This window comes from Panulirus ornatus, chromosome 1 (assembly GCF_036320965.1).
Source record: "Panulirus ornatus isolate Po-2019 chromosome 1, ASM3632096v1, whole genome shotgun sequence".
In the NCBI taxonomy this organism is placed as follows: domain Eukaryota; kingdom Metazoa; phylum Arthropoda; class Malacostraca; order Decapoda; family Palinuridae; genus Panulirus; species Panulirus ornatus.
The window spans coordinates 83,229,261-83,249,680 of NC_092224.1; the positions used below are offsets into that span (position 1 = coordinate 83,229,261).

At 42.9% G+C, this 20,420-nt stretch overlaps 1 protein-coding gene across 2 annotated transcripts in view; it reads left to right on the top strand.

Moving 5' to 3' along the window:
• The window catches only part of 5-HT2B (5-hydroxytryptamine receptor 2B), an 823,709-nt gene that overhangs the window by 307,691 nt on the left and 495,598 nt on the right, over positions 1-20,420 (top strand). The window contains exon 1 of one of the 2 annotated variants that reach the window (XM_071664739.1): positions 12,771-13,097. The exons of the other annotated variant lie outside the window; for it this stretch is intronic. The gene's annotated coding sequence lies outside the window, so the exon portion shown is untranslated. Of the gene's footprint in view, positions 1-12,770; positions 13,098-20,420 lie in introns of those variants that run through there. 2 annotated transcript variants of the gene reach the window in all.

The following is a 20,420-nucleotide window of genomic DNA, read 5'->3' on the forward strand; positions in this document are numbered from 1 at the left end:
GTATCAGCTCGTCCTTGCTTGTCCTGGGGAGGCAGAGGATGTAGCGGATCATGTATCGCCACGCGAATAGGGAAGGGGGGTTAGGTGGAGGGGAGGGGTTGGGGGGGGAGGGGTTGGGGGGGGGGTTATAGGACGGACGAGGACCCATGAAATATATATAGAGGGACATTCCTCCTCTTCTTGATCCATAATAAATACCGCGGGCGAGGTTCCTTTGAAAGGCTGGCTGCTTCTGCTGATCAAAAATTGACCGGGTTTAAAGGGCAAGGAAACACGAACGGTCGCCCTGGAGACGGGGGTGGGGGGGGGGGATGGTGGTGGGGGTAGATGAAAGAGAGAAAACGTGGTGTGGGGGGGGGTTTGGTAAAGAGAATCGATGTCTTTTTCTTTTCTTTTTTTTTCCGCGTTGTATTTTCAGATTGGCTGAATTGTTGCCGGGATTCACAATGCGACCAGGATTTAGGGCTTGGAATGTGTGTGTGTTTGTGTGTGTGTGTGTGTGTGTGTGTGTGTGTATGTGTGTTACGGGGAGAGAGCTTAACACTTAGTGTTGCCCCCTCGTCTCTTTATCTTGAATATATGTGCCATGTCTTTATTCCTAATTGTGCACACACACACACACACACACACACACACACACACACACACACGGTGTCTCGAACCCTCAAGGTGGCAGAGACCAGACGTGCGTTGGTGGGGCCTCCCGACTTGCCAAGGTCAATGTGATGTGTTCTACCCCCCATCTTCCCATCCCCTTGCCTCCGCTGGTATGGGATTTACACTTGACTGGACCTCTGATCTGTCCTCAGACAGGGTTGTCAAAGTCCAACCAATACTCCAGTAAGAGATATGGACCTCCGTGGTGTAGCGGTTAGCGTCCCTGACCGTGACGGATTCACGGGCCGCCCAGGGTCGAGCGCGCTTGGGTTCGCATCTTGGTCGCGGGAGTCGGTCCACAGTCAACCGAGCTGTTCATCCACCCTTGGAGGTTGATGGATCAAATGGATACCTGGTACCTGGGTATATATCTATAGCGTTAATGAGATGGTATTGATTAGAGCCATTATAACCCGAGCTGTCTCAGCTAACATAAGATAAAAGATAACTTTACAGTGAACAGTGAGTAGCGACTCAGTGATAATGATTCCCACGGTGTCTGTGGTCACAGGGTCAGCACACAGCTCTGTCATCTGATGGTGGGTAATAGTTATCACGCTGCCAGTGTTCGTGAGATGTTAAGATCGCTAACTCTACTTCCTGCCGGAGGTAAGCGCAGGCGCAGTCATGGGAAAGCAGTTGAAACATTAATTACCAAGGGGAAGACGACGCAGACCGGCAGCAGCTGCGGAAATTAAAAAAGCTCGAAACATTTCGAAGTTCCAAGAAAAAGGTACAACCTGACGACTCCGTTGCTATCGAATGTCACCTGCCTACCCAACACGATGTAGGAGCTAGCCATCACCTCCAGCTTTGCTCACAGCCAGGCTATAGCAAAAACAGAGGCCAGGCAGATTGATCCTGAATTTTTTGCCCATCTTCGACCACCTTCGTCCATCAAAGCGTCTGGCAGGTGTGGCTTCTTCGTCACAAAGGCTTACGTCCAGCCCAGCTGACAGTTAACGTGCCTGAGGGTCAGGAGGTGGTATAGGTTAAGGTTTGGCCCATATCACACCCACGCTAAACCTCCACCCATCATTTACTGCGTGGTCTACCACCCCCCACGCTGCTCTCCCACACTAGGGAGGCACTTGTTTAATTCCTTGCCTTCACATTTGACGCACTCAGGACCAAGTGTCCTTAGTCTAAGCTTGTGATATGTGGGGATTTTAATGAGAGAGAGACATCACCATCCTCCAAAAACAACCACGTCTATCTCAGATTGTTCACTTCCCCGCGTATTGTCAGAAAAACATCCTCGCCCCGATTCTTACTGACGTTGCTGACCACCACCTACCACCCGAGTCTCTCCTCCCTCACGGTCGTAGTCCGCATTTATCAGTGTTGTGGTTCCCCACCCACACCACCTCCCAACACAAGGACCGAAACGTATCGCCCACTTATTGACTCAACGAAGAGAAATTTCGGTTGGTGGGTAACACGTCATCACTGGACTGAGGTGACCAATGAATAACACGTCATCACTGGACTGAGGTGACCAATGAAGATGATGTTGATAATCATGTGGGAGAAGCATCCTGCAACCAGGCCTACCAGCACTTCCCTCCCTAGAAGACAGTAACAGAACACCCGGCCATCGCGGCTTATGTTATAGCGAAATCGGGCGTTCAACAGCAGCAACAACGAACTCTACAAGCAACTTCGCAACGAAGTGCAACACGAGGTACGAACCACAGAGAAGGCCTATTACGCAAACAAGGTGCAGCATTTAAAGCAGGCCAACATGGGGTCGGTGGTATGATAGAATAGAAAAACTGACTGTAATCAGCGAAGTCTCTTCCCTCTACCCTTGTGTAATCCAACTTAGCATTGAGGAGTCCGCACACCAAATTAACAACCACTTGGCCAACACCTGCCAACGATTACCACAACTCGACATCAATTCCCTCCCAGCGTACCTACCAACCCCATCTTTCCCCAAAATATAGAAGAGGAATATCATGCAGCTAATCGCCCTCAGCACCTTACAACCAAATGCTCAACCACACCCAGAGATCTTCAAGTGAAACTGTACAAGGAATTTCCCTAAGAATTAGCCACACCGCTAACCGCCATAATAGATGCTTCGCTCAAAACATTCTAAATGCCCTACACTTTGCAAGACAGCGTATGCTACTCCTCTACTCAAATCTACCGACCCAGAGCTTCTTGATGACTTACGACCTGTTGCAACCACTCCACTTCCCAGGCTGATTTGTGAATGTTTTGGGTTTGACTGGGCCTTTGCTGACACCGATGATTCAATAGATCATCAGCAGTTTGGAAACATGAAGTTCTTCCTCCACCACTCACTGCCTTGTCAGCTTCCTAGAGTTCATTTATAACCACCACTTCGAGACACGCAAGACCTCGGTGGCGCTTACCCAGTACACTTCACTGCGGCTATCGACTTGATAAACCATCACATCATCATAAAGATAGTCATGACCTTGGACTACGGGGATGTCTGGCCTCATGGGTGGCATATTTTCTGACCGGGCGACACCAAACCATCCGCTTTAGGGGAACCACCTCGGAATCACTACCCTAAACATGCGGCGTACCACAGGGCAGCAAGCTGGGGCCGCTCTGCTTCCTCATCGTTATCAATGATGCCTTGAGGGATACAAACCACGGCTGGAAATACGTAGACGACTCCACCTTTGGTATCACAATCAACACCAACTCTCCTGACTTCAGTGCCCTTCAGCACATCATCAGCAACCTTCAGGAGTGGACTGCGGCCAACAACGTCACCATCATCCACACCAAGACTGTGGTGATGCCCATCAACCTAGGCGCAGACAACATCCAGCTCCGTGAAATCTCACAAGGCCCTGACATCCTCCAGGTAGTCAGGGACTTCAAACTTCTTGGTGTCACTACAGACGACGGGTTCAAACTAGAAGAGTCGTGTCATCACTATTATCACATCTTCCACTCATCATACCGTCTGTACCTTCTCCTCCGACTGAAATCCTTATGTACCCCAACAGATGAGCTCGGGAATGGCCATGCCATCTTCAATGCACCCAAGCTTACGGACGCCTTGGGTCTTCTTCGCCAGTAGCTACACAGAGGGACCCATTAGAAAGAGTTCAGAAAAGAGCATGCAGAAACATCCTTGGCTATCCTTACACCACCTAACACCACCTAACACCACCTTAAACCACCTAACACCACCTACCATAAGGCCCTCATCTCGCTGAACCTGTCTACCATCTTCGACCAACACCAGCAGGCAGCTCACACGACAGTTTGGCAATAAACTGCTGACATCCACACCCCCCAGATACCAAAGACACCCCCCACCGAAGCCCCGTCACCACAACTAGAGCTCGTACAGACAGATACCTGCCACTGTTGGGTTATGTAGTATGTCAGTTACTGTATTATTGCCACTATTCGTGGTTTAATGTTCAATCAAGTTCATCATGTATAAACCACACCATTTCCTATGTAAACATGCCTGTAATGTCTGTAATAACTCAAATGTGTATTTTCAGACGATTAGTTACCTTAATTAGATAAACCGTTATTCATTTATATATCTACACACACACACACACACACTAAGACAGGAGTGTATATATATATATATATATATATATATATATATATATATATATATATATATATATCATCCCTGGGGATAGGGGAGAGAGAATACTTCCCACGTATTCTCTGCGTCTCGTAGTAGGCGATTAAAAGGGAGGGAATGGGGGGGGGGGGGGGTGCTGGAAATTCTCCCCTCTTTTTTTTTTTTCCAAAAGAAGGAATAGAGAACGGGGCAAGTGAGGATATTCCCACAAAGGCCCAGTCCTCTGTTCTTAACGCTACCTCGCTAACGCGAGAAATGGCGAATAGTATGAGATATATATATATATATATATATATATATATATATATATATATATATATATATATATATATATATATATATATATATATTATATATATATGTGTGTGTGTGTGTGTGTGTGTGTGTGTGTGTGTGTGTGTGTGCGTGTGTGTATAGATAGACAGACAGATAGATATAGATATACATCTCTTATGGTTGAGTAAATTTTTATAGCAAGACCTCGACGTTGAACGTATTTTTTCAACTTTGGGGGATTTTTGGTGCACCGTTCTTGCATAAATTGTTCCAAGAGTTTTAAGTGAGGTTCATCTGTTATAACTTTTATATCCAGCAAAGCTGTGGGAGGGAGGGAGAGAGGAGAGAGGGGGAAAAAAAATTACGTATATGCTGCCCAATTAACATAATTTTGGTAGTTTAGATAAATGATTCACTGGAATGATATACCATTCCACATTTTGCTCGGGACTGGGAATCAATTCACAGCGTCGAGCCGACCATATTGTGGGGTAATGGTTTTTGTATCGAGGATTGGCCTTGTTGTGTGGGTTACACTCGGCAATATTTCACAAGTTGGAGGCAGTTGGTCCGTGGGTTGTGGGTCGACGGCACTGGATTGACAGGAACGGATCGCTGGGAGGAGTGGATCGACAGCGGTGGATCGACGGGAACGATGATTGGACGGGAAAGGATCGACTGGATTGAACTGACAGGAGTGGATCGACAGCGGTGGATCGACAGGAACGATGATTGGACGGGAATGGATCGACTGGGTTGAATTGACAGGAGTGGATCGACAGCGGTGGATCGACAGGAACGATGATTGGACGGGAAAGGATCGACTGGGTTGAATTGACAGGAGTGGATCGACAGCGGTGGATCGACAGGAACGATGATTGGACGGGAAAGGATCGACTGGATTGAATTGACAGGAGTGGATCGACAGCGGTGGATCGACAGGAACGATGATTGGACGGGAAAGGATCGACTGGATTGAATTGACAGGAGTGGATCGACAGGAGTGGATGGAAGGAGTTTGATGGGGGGGGAGGGGGGATCACACTCCTAGCGCCAACTCCTAGCACCATCTCCTAGCACCAACTCCTAGCAACAACTCCTAGCGCCAACTCCTAGCAACAACTCCTAGCGCCAACTCCTAGCACCAACTCCTAGCGCCAACTCCTAGCACCATCTCCTAGCAACAAGGACTTGACTCTCTCATTGTCATTTACTACTCGTTGATTCTCACATCTTAAACGTCCCAGCAGTTTTGTGGAAGGAATTCTGCAATCACGTCATAAGGGTTGAATATCCTATTTGCTCTGCGTGAATGTATGGCTAGTGACACAGAGGATAGCATGTTTCTGACCTCGTCTCACCTGTTAGAGGATACACATCAGCATCAGATGTTAACACAAGTTTTTTTTTTTTTCTTCCTGTTAAGACTTTGTGTAAAAAATTTCTTTTTAAAATGTTATTAATTTTGTTTTTGATTCATTGATTTTTGTCGTGTGTCTGATGTTGCATAATGCCGATTTCCATTGTATTTTGAAAATGGTTCTGAAGCCGATCTATTCTGCCTTTTATCCATTTCTTTATTCGTCTATTTTTGAGAAGAGTACAATGGCTATTTACGTATTATTGGTATCTGTATAAAAGATACATTTGATTTTTTTTGTTCTAGTTTTTTCATTGTTCTTGTTTGTTGTTATTGTAAATCTGCTTCTTCTTCGTCCTCTCATTCTTCTTGTATCATAATCATCTTTTCCTGACTACATGTTCGCCATTTACCGCGTTAGTGAGTAGCGCCAAGAAGAGACGAAGAAATGTCTTCTTTCATCACTTTCATCATCATATTATTGTTATTATTATTATTATTATTATTATTATTATTATTATTATTATTATTATCATTATTATTATTATTATTATTATTATTATTATTATTATTATTATCATTATTATTATTATTATTATTATTATTATTATTATTATTATTATTATTACTATTATTACTATTATTATTATTGTTATTATTATCATTATTATTATTATCATTATTATTATTATTATTATTATTATTATTATTATTATTATTATTATTATTATTATTATAATTATCATTATTATTATTATTATTATTATTATTATTATTATTATTATTATTATTATTACTATTATTACTATTGTTATTATTATCATTATTATTATTATTATTATTATTATTATTATTATTATTATTATTATTATTACTATTATTACTATTGTTATTATTATCATTATTATTATTATTATTATTATTATTATTATTATTATTATTATTATTATTATTATTATTATCATCATCATTATTATTATTATTATTATCATGATTATTATCAATATCATTCAGCCGGCCTATGGTCGACCGAAAACCTAACCACAATAATTTGGGGAATGACGTTAAAGGTTACATCCACTACAGATTTAACATTAGTCACCATTACTTTAAACCATGTGGGTCAGGTCAAAGGTCATGTCTACTAAATCCTATTCTTTACAACATTACTACACGGCTGATGATCCCGCTATGCAACTATGCTGCTATGCTGGTGTGATGCTGCTGCTATGCTGGTGTGCTGCTACTATGCTGGTGTGATGCTGCTATGCTGGTGTGCTGCTGCTGCTATGCTGGTGTGATGCTGCTGCTATGCTGGTGTGATGCTGCCATGTTGGTGTGCTGCTGCTGCTATGCTGGTGTAATGCTGCTATGCTGGTGTAATGCTGCTATGCTGGTGTAATGCTGCTATGCTGGTGTAATGCTGCTATGCTGGTGTAATGCTGCTGCTATGTTGGTGTGATGCTGCCATGTTGGTGTGCTGCTGCTGCTATGCTGGTGTAATGCTGCTATGCTGGTGTAATGCTGCTATGCTGGTGTGATGCTGCTGTTATCCTAGGTGGAATATGATGAGGGAAAGGAAGTATGAAGGAAGTTGTTCGAAATGCTGTTGGCCAAGGATAGGAAAGAGCTGTCGGTTAAGGAAGAGGAGAAGTTGTCACATTTTCATGGATTAGAGGAAGGCTTTACTTCATTAATGACATACCTGCAAAGATTGTAGGCGGAGGTGAAAGCTGATTGAGTCAGAGGATTAAAAGTAGTAGTAGTAGAAGTAGTAGTAGCAGCAACAGAAGTAGTAGTAGTAGTAGCAGCAGTATTAGTAGTAGTAGTAGAAGTAGTAGTAGTAGCAGTAGTAGTAGTAGTAGCAGTATTAGTAGTAGCAGTAGTAGTAGTAGTAGTAGTAGTAGCAGTATTAGTAGTAGTAGCAGTATTAGTAGTAGTAGTAGAAGTAGTAGTAGTAGTAGTAGTAGTAGTAGTAGTAGTAGTAGTAGCAGTATTAGTAGTAGTAGTAGAAGTAGTAGTAGTAGTAGTAGTAGTAGTAGTTGTAGTAGTAGTAGCAGTAGTAGTAGTAGTAGTAGTAGTAGTAGTAGTAGTAGTAGTAGTAGAAGTAGTAGTAGTTCTATGAAGGACAACAGTACTGGTAAAGGAGTAACATGAGGAGCAGAAGGAGTAGCATGGGCAGCACTTATGCCATCAAAAGTAGTTATACCAGAGGTAATAACAGCTACACCAGCAGTAGTGGTAGTTGTACCAGCAGTTGTACCAGCAGTAGTTGTAGTTGTACCAGCAGTTGTACCAGCAGTAGTAGTAGTAGTAGTAGTTGTACCAGCAGTAGTAGTAATCAACAGTAATAACAGATGTATGAGCAGCAGTAGCAGTTTCATCAGCAGTAGTAGTAGTTGTACCAACAGGTGTACCAGCAGTTGTAGTAACATCCAACAGTTGTAGATGATGGCACTAGCAGCATCAGCGGCTACACCAACCGTCACAACAGCAGCATTAGCAGCTGCACCACCAAGAAGAAGCTGTACCAGTAAATGCTCAGACACCAGTATTAAAAGTTAGGCCCATGAATTCGAGTCTTAACAATGGCCGGCAAGGGAAAACGAGCCGGTGGATGGTAACGGCCAGCAATAAGATAGCGACCTAATTGAAATTCGCCGGGAAGGAACCGCGTCTCTCTCTCTCTCTCCCTGGGCTCCTCCTTCGCGATCCAAAAGTTGGCACAAGCGAGGCAAGCAATCACATCTGCCATGTAGATTCCGGGAGTATTCAACCCTCGTACCTCACCATCTAATTATCGGGATCAGATGCTCTGTTTGCTGAATTCAGATCGCTTTGAATGAGGAATACTTATCCCTCGGAACTTTTACAAAAGACAGCAAATTCAGCTTCGCTCCTCTGGAGGTGAATTCTCCTTTGTGTGGTATTTTCCTTGTTGCACAAGGAATTGGGGCTTTTATTATTGGCTGCCAGAATGTATAAGAGATGAGGGGAATCATGAACATTTACTGGAATGTGCGTATGAGGAATGAGGAGGTTCCAGCTGCTTGGTAAAGTCTGAGAGAACAATTGGATTCTTATTTTACTCATTGTGACACTTGTGAGGAGACCGTCGCTACCCATGGAAATATGAGGCTCATGGTAAAGTCAAGGATGCTCATGGAAATGCTGAGGGGGGTTGAGGATCCACAGTCACTCATGAGAATGAGATGAGCAAGGAAAGTGTTGTTATTCATCGTTAAATCAGAGGAAGAACGAGACCTTAGTACCCCATTATGATGTGAAAGTGATACGGGAACACAATCAGTGAATCCTAGCTTCATATTGGACGAGTAGGGGGATGAGGATATCCTAGCTATCCACTGAATGGTGAGAGGGGCTGAAGAATCTCAGTTACTCACTGAAATAATGGGAAATTGAGGACACTGATAACATATTTGTGAGAAGCGTGTGAGGTGACTGAAGAAAATGAGGAAAATATGTGAGGAAGAGAAGGACAGTCTCTCTGAATTTGATTTTTTGTGAGTTGTGCATCGGAAATCATACAGTCTCCGATCTCGTCAAACCGCGGAACTCATCAAACTTCTCAACTTATCAAACCACAACTTGATCACACACGTAAACTCATCCAACCTCCCAATTCATCCAACTTCTCAACCCCAACCAACCTCGTATTCCTCACACACCATGACTCATCTTACCTCCATATTAATCAACCCTCTGGCTCTTAAAGACTTCGAACTTATATCCTGATCAAGAATTAGATAACTGAGCTCTTCAAACCCGTTTCTGATCATATCAAAACCCATGAAACCATAAACTCTCAAGGTATTCATACGCGAACGTGTGTATGAATCACCATATGTATGTTTGATTCTCGTTACTTTGCGTGATGTTTGCGACACAGGAACATCCGATCAAGAAAGGTCCATGTAGGAAATATTACTGTCCATGTTTGGTTTCTTTCTTTTCTTTCATATTTGTTTTCTGTTTCTCGCGTTAGCGAGGCAGCGGCAAAGAACAGTCACAGAAAAGGCCTCTTTCGTTCACATCTATTCTTAAGCTGTTGTGTGTAATGCACCGAAACTACTGCTTCCTATCCACATCCACATTCAGGCCCCATAGACCTTTCCATGGTTTACCTCGGACGCTTCATATACGCTGGTCCAGTCCACTAAGAGCACGTCGTCTTCTGCGTACCATATCGCCCCAATTCACTCTATCCCGTGCACATCTCTCACTGTCCTGCATGTTCAGGCCCCGAGCACTAAATGTCCTTTTCACTCCCCGTTCTCCTTGTTCCCTCCACTTTTGACACATATATTCTCTTTGTCGACCTTTCCTCTCTCTCATTCTCTCCATAAGTCCAGCCATTTCACCACATCCTCTTCAGCTCTCTCACCACACTCTTCATTACCACACATCTCTCTTACCCTAACATTTCCTATGTGAGTGACCCTCCTCACACCACATATTGTCCTGAAACATTTCAGTTCCAACACATTCACCCTCCACCGTATATTCTCATCTGTAACCCATGCCTGGCATCCATATAGTACCGTCGGGACTACTAAACCTTCTAGCACACCCATCTTCGCCTTCACAGATAGTAATTTCCTGTTCCACACATTCCTCAGTGCTCCCAGGTCCTTCGCTTCCTCTCCCACCCAATGACTTACTCCAGCTCCCATGGTACACTCATCAAGCTTTTATCTCTGTAATTGGAACACACACATTATTGTTTCCCTTGCCTTATACAGTGGTACTATATATGCATTTTGCTAGTCTCCAGGCACCTTACCGTGATCCATACACGTACCGAAAATCCTAACTAACCAATCAGCAACACAGTCACCACCGTTTTTTTAACGAATTCATAGGCATCTCCTCCAGCAGTCTTAACACATTACATCTTATGCAATTGTTTCACTAAAGCAATTGGCATGACTCTCATTTTGCACATCACACCGATCCAAACATCCTACATCTGCCATCCCATCATCAGACGCATTCAGTGGTCCTTCAAACTACTCACTCCATTTCTCCTTCTCCTCATCACTACCTGTTACCACTTCCCCATTTACTTTTTTGACTTGTGTTTCCTGTGCTCTCTTGTTTTTCTCCCTTCAAGACATTTTCCTATTGTTCCTGAAGTTATGCTGATACTCGCTCACCCCAACTCTCATTTGCCCTCTTTTTCAATACTGCACCTTCCTGCCGCTTACTCTTGCACATCTAATAATCAGCACAACTCCCTTGTGAGTCATTCCTATACACCTCTCTTTTCTCTTTCACAGCAACTTGACTTCGTTATCTTATCACTCACTGCTTTTCTTACCTGCTCTGATCTCACCTTCCTCATGCCACACACTTCTCTCGCATATGCCAGCGTCGCTTCCCCTAAATGCCTTCTGTTCCTCACCCATTCCCTTAGCCTCGTGTACTCTCCCCTTTTGCTATCATACACTCTTTCTCTCCTGTTATCTCTTCACACAGACTTCTTTTCAAAGCTCACTCAGTTTCAACCCTCTCTTCTTGCTCGTATAACTTCCTCTTTTCCGAAGGCCCCCTCCAGTCTTCTACCTCATCTCCACCAGTTATTGATGATAAGACATCCCACCAGAAGCTCTTCTCGGCACATTCACATCCAAGAGTCTCTCTTTTGCCTGTCAATCAGAACGTGTTCCAATAATACTTGCTTGCCATCTCCTCTACTCCACGTATATATATGTATGTCATTTGTAAAGCAGGTATTCGCAGTCACCAGTCCTTCAGCATACAACTTCAGAAGCAGTTCACCATTTTCATTTACATCACTGATTACACCATTCCCTCCCGTTATATACCCAATTGCCACATAATCCACTTTTGCATTTCAATCACCCGTAATCAATTTCCCGATCTCTAGCAACAAAACTGCTTCCACACCCACTCAGCTGCTCCGCAAACACTCGCCCCTCTTCGTCAGTCTTCTCGTGTCCAGGCATATATGCACTAATGATCACCCACCTCTCGTAATCCACTTTCATCATGACGCATACCACTCCGGAGCTCACATCCTTACGCTCTTTCACACATTCGACAGAGCTGCTACCCATTCTTTAGGTCTCGCTTTAAGGTATTCCCAAACTGTTCCTCCCCCTTACCCTTAAGCTGTTTCATTCAGAGCTAGAACATCCAGTTTACTGAAACATAATGCCTCTCTCTCTCTCTCTCTCTCTCTCTCTCTCTCTCTCTCTCTCTCTCTCTCTCTCTCTCTCTCTCTCTCTCTCCTGATCTTGTTTACATCCGTACACACTCAAACACCCCAGCCTGAGCCTCACTTGGCTTCATCACCTGTTCCAATTTTTAGATTCTGAAATTGAAAAAGGCGAGGGTTTCCAGCCCCCCGGTTCACGCCCCTTGTAGTCACCTTTTACAACACGCGGGGAATGCGTGGGAAGTATTTTCCCCTGTCTCTCTTACTGGCGTAATGGCAGTTCTACGTAACAGCTGTATCGGCTGTTGTGTGCTTAATGTCTGGCCTGCTGACATTTTTGATGGTATCGGCACATTTCATGACATAAGGCTGCAATTATCTGGTTTCACTGATAATCAAAATATTCTAAAACAGTGATGACGATGATTAAACAAATCCTTAGTGTTGAATATAAACATAAAATCGTTATCATTGAAGTACGAGTTGGTTAAGGGTACGTTAACCATTCTCTGCCCGTTCTCGTTTAAAAGTTACGAGTTTACCCATAAGATGGCGCTGGTGGCAGCATTTGACACCTCCTCATGAATGCTGGTAATCTTGGTCTAGTTGCACGTCCAAAATACATACATTCTCCTTGGTTCAAATCTTGTGCTCCAGCGACCCAGTCAGTCCAGTTTACCCAGAGCTCTGGCAGCGTCTGGATGTAGCCAGTGTCTCCTGTGTTTGTATAAGTGTTCCAACCCGTTTCCCGGTATAACCTCAGTGTTACGCGGTGAAAACGCATTACACACGAGTGAAACAAGAACAGATGCCTTATAATCCTACATCATCATTGCCGATCTGGCGGACAGACATTCAAAAATATGTAAAAACATTCAGGTGTATCGCCGGGATGAGCACAAGCGTCCGTTAACAGAAGCAGCGAGTGGAGGCCAGAGGTCACAGACGTGTGTGTTTGGATTAAGGAATTCGTGCTGATGACGTCGGATGACCTTGACGGGGTAAGCAGTTGTTCGTTGATAGATATAAACATGTTCGAGCCTCGTGGTGAATCACCGAACGAGACTTCGAGACCCGGGACTTCATTTACGATTGAATTACGATGAAACTGATAGAAGATATTGATGAATACTTACGTATTCTATGGATTATAAAAGTTATATATTTTACGTTAAGATTTTTTTGTGATTTCATGTATCATTTCCATTTTTCATACATATTCACTTAAAAGAAACTGTAGATGAGCTTTTTTTCTCGACTCATTTTGACGCAATGACAGTGGTTTTCCTGTTCCAGTCCGGAGGTATTTGATCGAGAAAAGATGTATACACGTTTGAACGCTAGCTAGCCTGAACCGCTCTGAAGCCTCGAAACCCCGAGCGGGCGTGAGGCAGCCAGCAATGACACTGTTAAACCACTGTGGACCTCTCGAAACACTGTGTGAAACCTTTAGACGTACTAAACCAGTGGGCATTGAATTAAACCATTAGACCTGTGGACTGATTAAAGGACCGGAGCTCTCATTGAACCATTCAACTTTAACTCAATAAAACCACTGGAACCATCTCTCTCTCTCTCTCTCTCTCTCTCTCTCTCTCTCTCTCTCTCTCTCTCTCTCTCTCTCTCTCTCTCAGAACTTTGAAACCACTGAACTTGTTAAGATGTCACTAGACTTTTTAGACCTTCAGACTTGGCAACTAAGCCAGGAAAAATCCCCCAGTATACAGCTATGCAGCGAATGGCCTTTAGAAATCATAAATGTTATGCATTCGTCAATAATTCTGAGCTGACACACAGAGCCCCTGACCTCTCACACGTAGAGCCATGCAGCTCATAAATCTTGCAGTTTCATTCAGACCTTTGAGAGCACAGCAAAATCTGGTGTTGTGTTTGACAGAAACCTGAGGGAAAAAATTCTTTTGTGTGCTGGAATTTTTAACGAAACTCATGGCTTGATATATATATATATATATATATATATATATATATATATATATATATATATATATATATATATATATTTCCTTTCATACTATTTGCCATTTCCCGCATTAGCGAGGTAGCGTTCAGAACAGAGGACTGGGCCTTTGAGGAAATATCCTCACCTGGCCCCCTTCTCTGTTTTTTCTTTTGGCAAATTTAAAAAAAAATGAGAGGGGAGGATTTCCAGCCACTCGCTTCCATATATATATATATATAATATATATATATATATATATATATATATATATATATATATATATATATATATATATATATACTTTTGTTCTCTGATTTCCTTATCACTGCTTTACCAAGGGGTCAGTCCTCAAACACAGTGTCACCCGAAATCATTCATTTCACCTCGACGTTTCACCTTCAGTGAGGCGTCTTCAGGATTACACAGTTATATAGAATACCCAACACTCGATACACGAGAATTATACGAATGTACAATGGTTCTATTTAAGTTATTACAGTATGTAGGATGACTAGTTTACACGGCGTTTTACGTTCTAGGGTTAGAAGGGAGAGTGTGAACAGTCGGCCTCACGTCAGGTCACTGCGTCTTTTGAGGGAGGTCATGACTCCCCAAGGGCGGAAGTGGAGGAGGACTGACCTCCTTAATGATGGTGGTGAATACCTCGCTGATTCCTGTGCCACCGAGAGACGTGCGGCCGACAAGTCGGTCTGTTCCCTCTACCCCTGTAGTGTGGAACTCCGTATAAAGCGTTCATCTGTCGCGTAGAACTGAGCGCCACGCACGTTGAGGTGGGATCGTACACGGTTGTTTGTTTCATTGTGACGTGTTGAGTGTTTTGGGCTGCTAGGTAGCCTGTGATTGTTCTGGGTCCACTGTATTGTGTGGTTTGTAGCTTTTTTATATTTGCTCTTGAAAGGCTGGAAGACCAGGAGCGAATAAATTGTTTGCATAGGATGTTGAGGGATTCTTTTACTTGTCCAGTCATGTGGCAGTTAGTGTTGTGAGGGCATTTAGTTTACGTGTTGCTCTTGTGTTGATGTTGGTGCGAGAAATGATTCCCATTTGCGTGTGTCATCTGTGACCGATCCCTGGAATGGTTGGTGTTTTGCTAAGTGGGAGAGACCTATCCATTCGAGGTGACAGGAGGATGTGAGCTGGATTCATGTCAGTCTGGGGTTAAAAAGTGACTGAAGTCTTTTGTGGAAATTCAGATATCATGTAGTGGATCAGCCTTTGTTCCAGTTGTGTAATGTAGTGCTGCATGTTTGATGTTGTGACTATGATGTCAGGGGTGATGTGATTGTGAGGTCATTTGCACGTGAAAGAAATCTTCATGATGAGGTTTGCCTGATTCACTGTGTTGAGGAAGGCGTGCTAGTTTCCAGTATGTTTTTCAGTGATTAGGCTACTGATGGTGTTACTTAGAGTGTGGATTTTTTTTTTTTTTTATTTCCACTGATAGTGAGTGGTTGTGTCTAAGCTGGTTTCCTTGCCTTATGAAGTGTGTAACTCGTGGAGATGAATTGGAATTATATTCCTTTCTGTGCCCTTGTAGTATGTACACTAGCTGGCTTGGTTGGAGATGTTGACGAAGTGTGAGACTGCATGATTCAGGGATGAGAACTCATCTGTACAGAAGATTTGGATCCTGTGTGATGGCTGACCAGTCTGCTTCCCTGAAGTTTGTGAATTTCTCTTTTTTTTTTTTTTTGCTGATTGTGTTGATTTGTTGGGCTAGATGAAGTGTCATTAGGATGGGCCGGTGGTCAGCGGATAGTTCCTGTAGCATGGTCTAGTTGGTCCTTGTGTGTAGAGCTAGTGAGCTGAATTATTATGTCCGGCGAGATCAGGTGCAATTGGTGGTATAGGTTGGGTGTCTGGTTGGTTGGTTGCATACATTGAGGATAGTGAGAGGCTGCACTTGGTTTATGAGCTGTCCACTTCGGAAGTCACGGGTATATAATCTCCGCTGAGGTAGGTGTTGGGTATGTGGCGAGGTTCTGCAGCTGGCCTGGAGTGTATATGAGGGGGGGGGGAGCCTTTGTGAAAGGAGAAGTATGAAGATGTTTGTAATGTTGTAGATGGTATAGTGAAGCTTTATTTTCAAAGACTATAATTCTTGGGTGTTGTCTGAGAGCTGCTCCGTGTTGTCATTGGTGTTGGAGGAAGGTATGGTTTGGTGTGTGTGTGTGTGTATATATATATATATATATATATATATATATATATATATATATATATATATATATATATATGTGTGTGTGTGTGTGTGTAAGAAGGCAACATATAGGAAGTAACTTCTCTCGGGACGTTTGGTTGTAAAAGAAAGTTTATGAAGACGACAAGTCTTTGAGATTCTCGGATCTGACGTCTCTATACAACCTTATTTTCTTTTTTATCTTAATTTTTCTCCCCCTTCAAAACCCTTTGCTAGAATAGGATTTTTTTTTTTAGCTCTTTTTTTTGAAATTCAATTAATAAAGTTTTAATAGCAGCGACCATAGTTTTGAATGAAAATGGCGAGACTTATCGGAAAGTCAGGGAACATTGATGTAGGTTAGTGACTGTGAAATGAATAGTCTCGCTCACAGTCTGGCTGTTCCCGAGTTCACTGACAAACATCAGATCAAAGTTTACCCCTTAACCTAAGTCTGACATTCCCTTAATTCTGGAAAGGATGACTTATTGTGGTGGAAAATTGTACCTTGAGAGCCAATTAGAATTTTATGATAATAAACGAAATATTCATAGGTTATTGTTTATGATATTGTACGAAAAAAAGGCCACACACACACACACACACACACACACACACACACACACACACACACACACACACACACTGTCATAGAATGCGGCTAAAAGGGGTGGGAACAGGGAGGGGGCTTCCACTTGTGTGAGAGCTTTGTATGTTAACCACTTGGCTATGGAGCCCATGTTCTACAGTTAACTGAAAACCCTTCATATCACGTACGTAAGTAATGAGGTCCCCATGGGTCATCTCCCATCAAGCTCACATTCACAAGTAGTAAAACTTTTATCGGAATTACTGTCATACGTAAAGACTTATGAACAATAAATATAGTACAATGACGCGTACCTTCACAGACGTATTTAGTCTTATTTAGGAGTTTCATTAGGGAGAAGTGGAGTGTTTAAGTCACCTTGAAGTGGTGATGTGGAAACAACTGGAACCGGGAGGGGGGGCTGATGTGAGCCACAGGGTGGGTAAGGGGGCGAAGGTCCGGGTCTCACTGAGGACTGTGTGGAATATGAGGTCAAAGACGAGTATGTGTGATGATGCAGTGGTTCCGTCAGTGTTGTAGGGTTTGTGATGCGTGAATACTAGATGATAAAGGACGGAGGAGGGATGAATGTGCTGGAAGTCAAGTGCCTGAAGACAACATGTGGTGTGAGAAGGGTTGATCCCTTAAGAAATGTGAGGAGTAAGCAAATGGTGAGACAGTCAGAGTGATACTGTAAGAGTGAACTGAGGAGGGAGTGCTGAAATGATTTGGACATATGCTTTACTCTCTCGTGTCCTCCTGATAAATACGACTTGCCACATTTTAAAAAATTGGTTTTTCCTTCCTCAAGAATTCGTAAATATTTTCCCTTGTCTCATCTTTTTCCCTTTCATTAACCTCTCTATATTTCACTTAAGGCCCGGCCTCGGTTATGGACTTTGGCCGTGACTGGAGCCTCTAACGTAAAGAAAAAAAATGCATATAAAGACTGAGGCTATTTATTTGTCTGGGTGCGGAAGTGGCGATTAGGTACGCAAAAAATTATATATATATATATATATATATATATATATATATATATATATATATATATATATATATATATATATATATAATAGGTTTATTGTTAACGCTCCTGTTTATGAAGCTGGATGCACCTGGAGTCGATTGTTCTTTGGATTTCGATATGTTGCTCCTCACAGACCTCCAGAGAGACGAGAGCTGTGCGTCTATACTACCATTTTTGACGGTACGCGTACCATTATGTACGGACACACTAGTATATGAACCGGCGGTACAAAAGCCTCGTTTCACGTCTTGTACTTCTTACAAGTCTTGTTTATATGACACCTCAGTTGGGATACATCACCTCAGTATCCAAGTGATGTATTTGGGTATATTTGAAAATATTGCCTCATCAGGGCAGACTTTTTTATTTTTCCAGACGAAAAGGTTATGCCATGGTACTGGAGCCTTATCATACTGGTTAATGGAGATTAGTGCAGGTCACGGTTAAGATTAGATTGAGTTAGGTTAGTACGCACATAGTTCTATTGTTAACGTTAGGTCAATAGAAGTGCTTCGTCTTGATTAGATGAGGTTAGGCTAGTCTGTCCAAAGAATGAGAGAGAGAGAGAGAGAAAACGAAAGATATATTCGTTCAGGAAACGATATCATAATGCTACCTTTTCTCTTTCATATAGTAATGTTGAGTGACTATGTTTATACATATAGGTTTAGAGTGATGCCTGAGGTGGGTGAATATTTCACCGATATGAATATATCTGCACAATGTAACTAAACACCGAATATCATAAATAACACCTAATATCATAAATAACTAAAAACCGAATATCGTACACATTTTTCAAACCCGGAAACGTTTTCACCATTGAACGAGAACACAATATTAAAAAATGGGACCGGTAAAAAGTATAACCATTTCGTAGTATTATTTTCCAATATAACGAATTTTTCACCGACTTTTTTTTTTTTGACAAAGAGGAAAATTTTAGGGTGTTAGCAGCAGCCTCTAATGACTCAGCGCCATCATATATTTCCATAACGTAACAAAAGATAAAAGAATTATCTAATACCAGTATGATGGATTCTGGAACAGACAAAAACGAAGGAAACACAGCGAGCTGTCAACGTGACATGGGCCCGTGCAAGAACAGTTTATATGTAGCAACATTTGGAAAAATGGGAGAAAAAGAACGAAAGAAAAAGATAGACAAGCGTCTGTTTGACCGAGTGACTCTTAAGGCTCTGTTATTCCCCTTGTTTTCCCTCGCATTTCCTCACCTTCCTTGAACACCACACTCCCAGGACGCCCGCGACTTCTAAAGCCTTCGACTCCCAAGACCCAATCCTTTCAGTCAACACTCCCAAGATTCTTCAGAAAAAGCCCTCCTTAGCTCCTCAGTTCCTAAAACCCGTCCAAATTGTAAACACTCCCAAGAACCTTATGAAAAAAAAGTTCTCCCAAAATCTGTAGTTCCTAGAACCCGTTCTTCCAGCCGACATTTCCAAGAACACTAAATAAAAAAAAGCCCTCCCAATGTCTTTTGATTCCTCTTATGTTGACCATTTTTAAACACCAGCATTTAAACTTAACTTGCCCAGTTCTGCTTTCCCTTGTCTTCCAGCCAAAATTTTCAAGTACCCTCAAAAAAAAAAAAAAAAAAAACCCTCTCAAATTCCTCAGTTCCTAGAAACCGTCTTTCCAGCCGACCTTTCCAAGAAGACTCCAAACCAAAATAGCCCTCCCAAATTTTCCGGTTCCTGGAACCCGTCCTTTCCAAGAACCCTCTGAAAGCCCCATCCCTTGTTCTTCGGCTCCCAAAGCCCATCTGTCCAGTCACCGGTCAAGAGAGATAGTCACAGCTTTCATCTCCAGCCATCTGGACCTGCAGGGACATAGGAATGAGTTCGGAAGACGGAGAGAGACAACGAAATGAATATCCAAGCGGTCAGCTACATGCAGGTGACGAGAGAGGGAGGGAGGGAGGGAGGGAGAGAGAGAGAGAGAGAGAGAGAGAGAGAGAGAGAGAGAGGTGGGGTGAGTTTCGTCTCTTCACCCCCTGGTCATACTGTACTGTATCATCACTCCCTCTGGCATTATCAGTATTTATCCAGGGTCAGAACCATGGAATGGACAGGACTTCGTCTATATCAGAAGCTCCCCTGTGCTGAGACCTGTCAGTTATCTAATCCTTGTACAAGATGCGTCTTGCCTTAAGTGATATTTCGAAGGTCGTGAGACCAGCGTACAGGTGCTGGGCAGGGACAGAGTGAGGCAGGAGTGTGGACCCTGGGCTGTTTTATGGAACCTAGAGAAAGAATAATATCAGAGGTGTTGGTTCCTGGTGGAATATTTCCCGCCAAATCTCTCTCTCTCTCTCTCTCTCTCTCTCTCTCTCTCTCTCTCTCTCTCTCTCTCTCTCTCTCTCTCTCTCTCATTGCGGTGATCGTTACGCGCTAGCCCTTGCCTAATGGCGAGCTCTCGTCGTCGTAGATCATTCATGAGGGTAATCTAAATGGTAATGTTCCTCCCCTCTCAGGAAGTGCTTGTTTGCTGCCTCCAACACCACCTCCTCCTCCTCCTCCTGCTG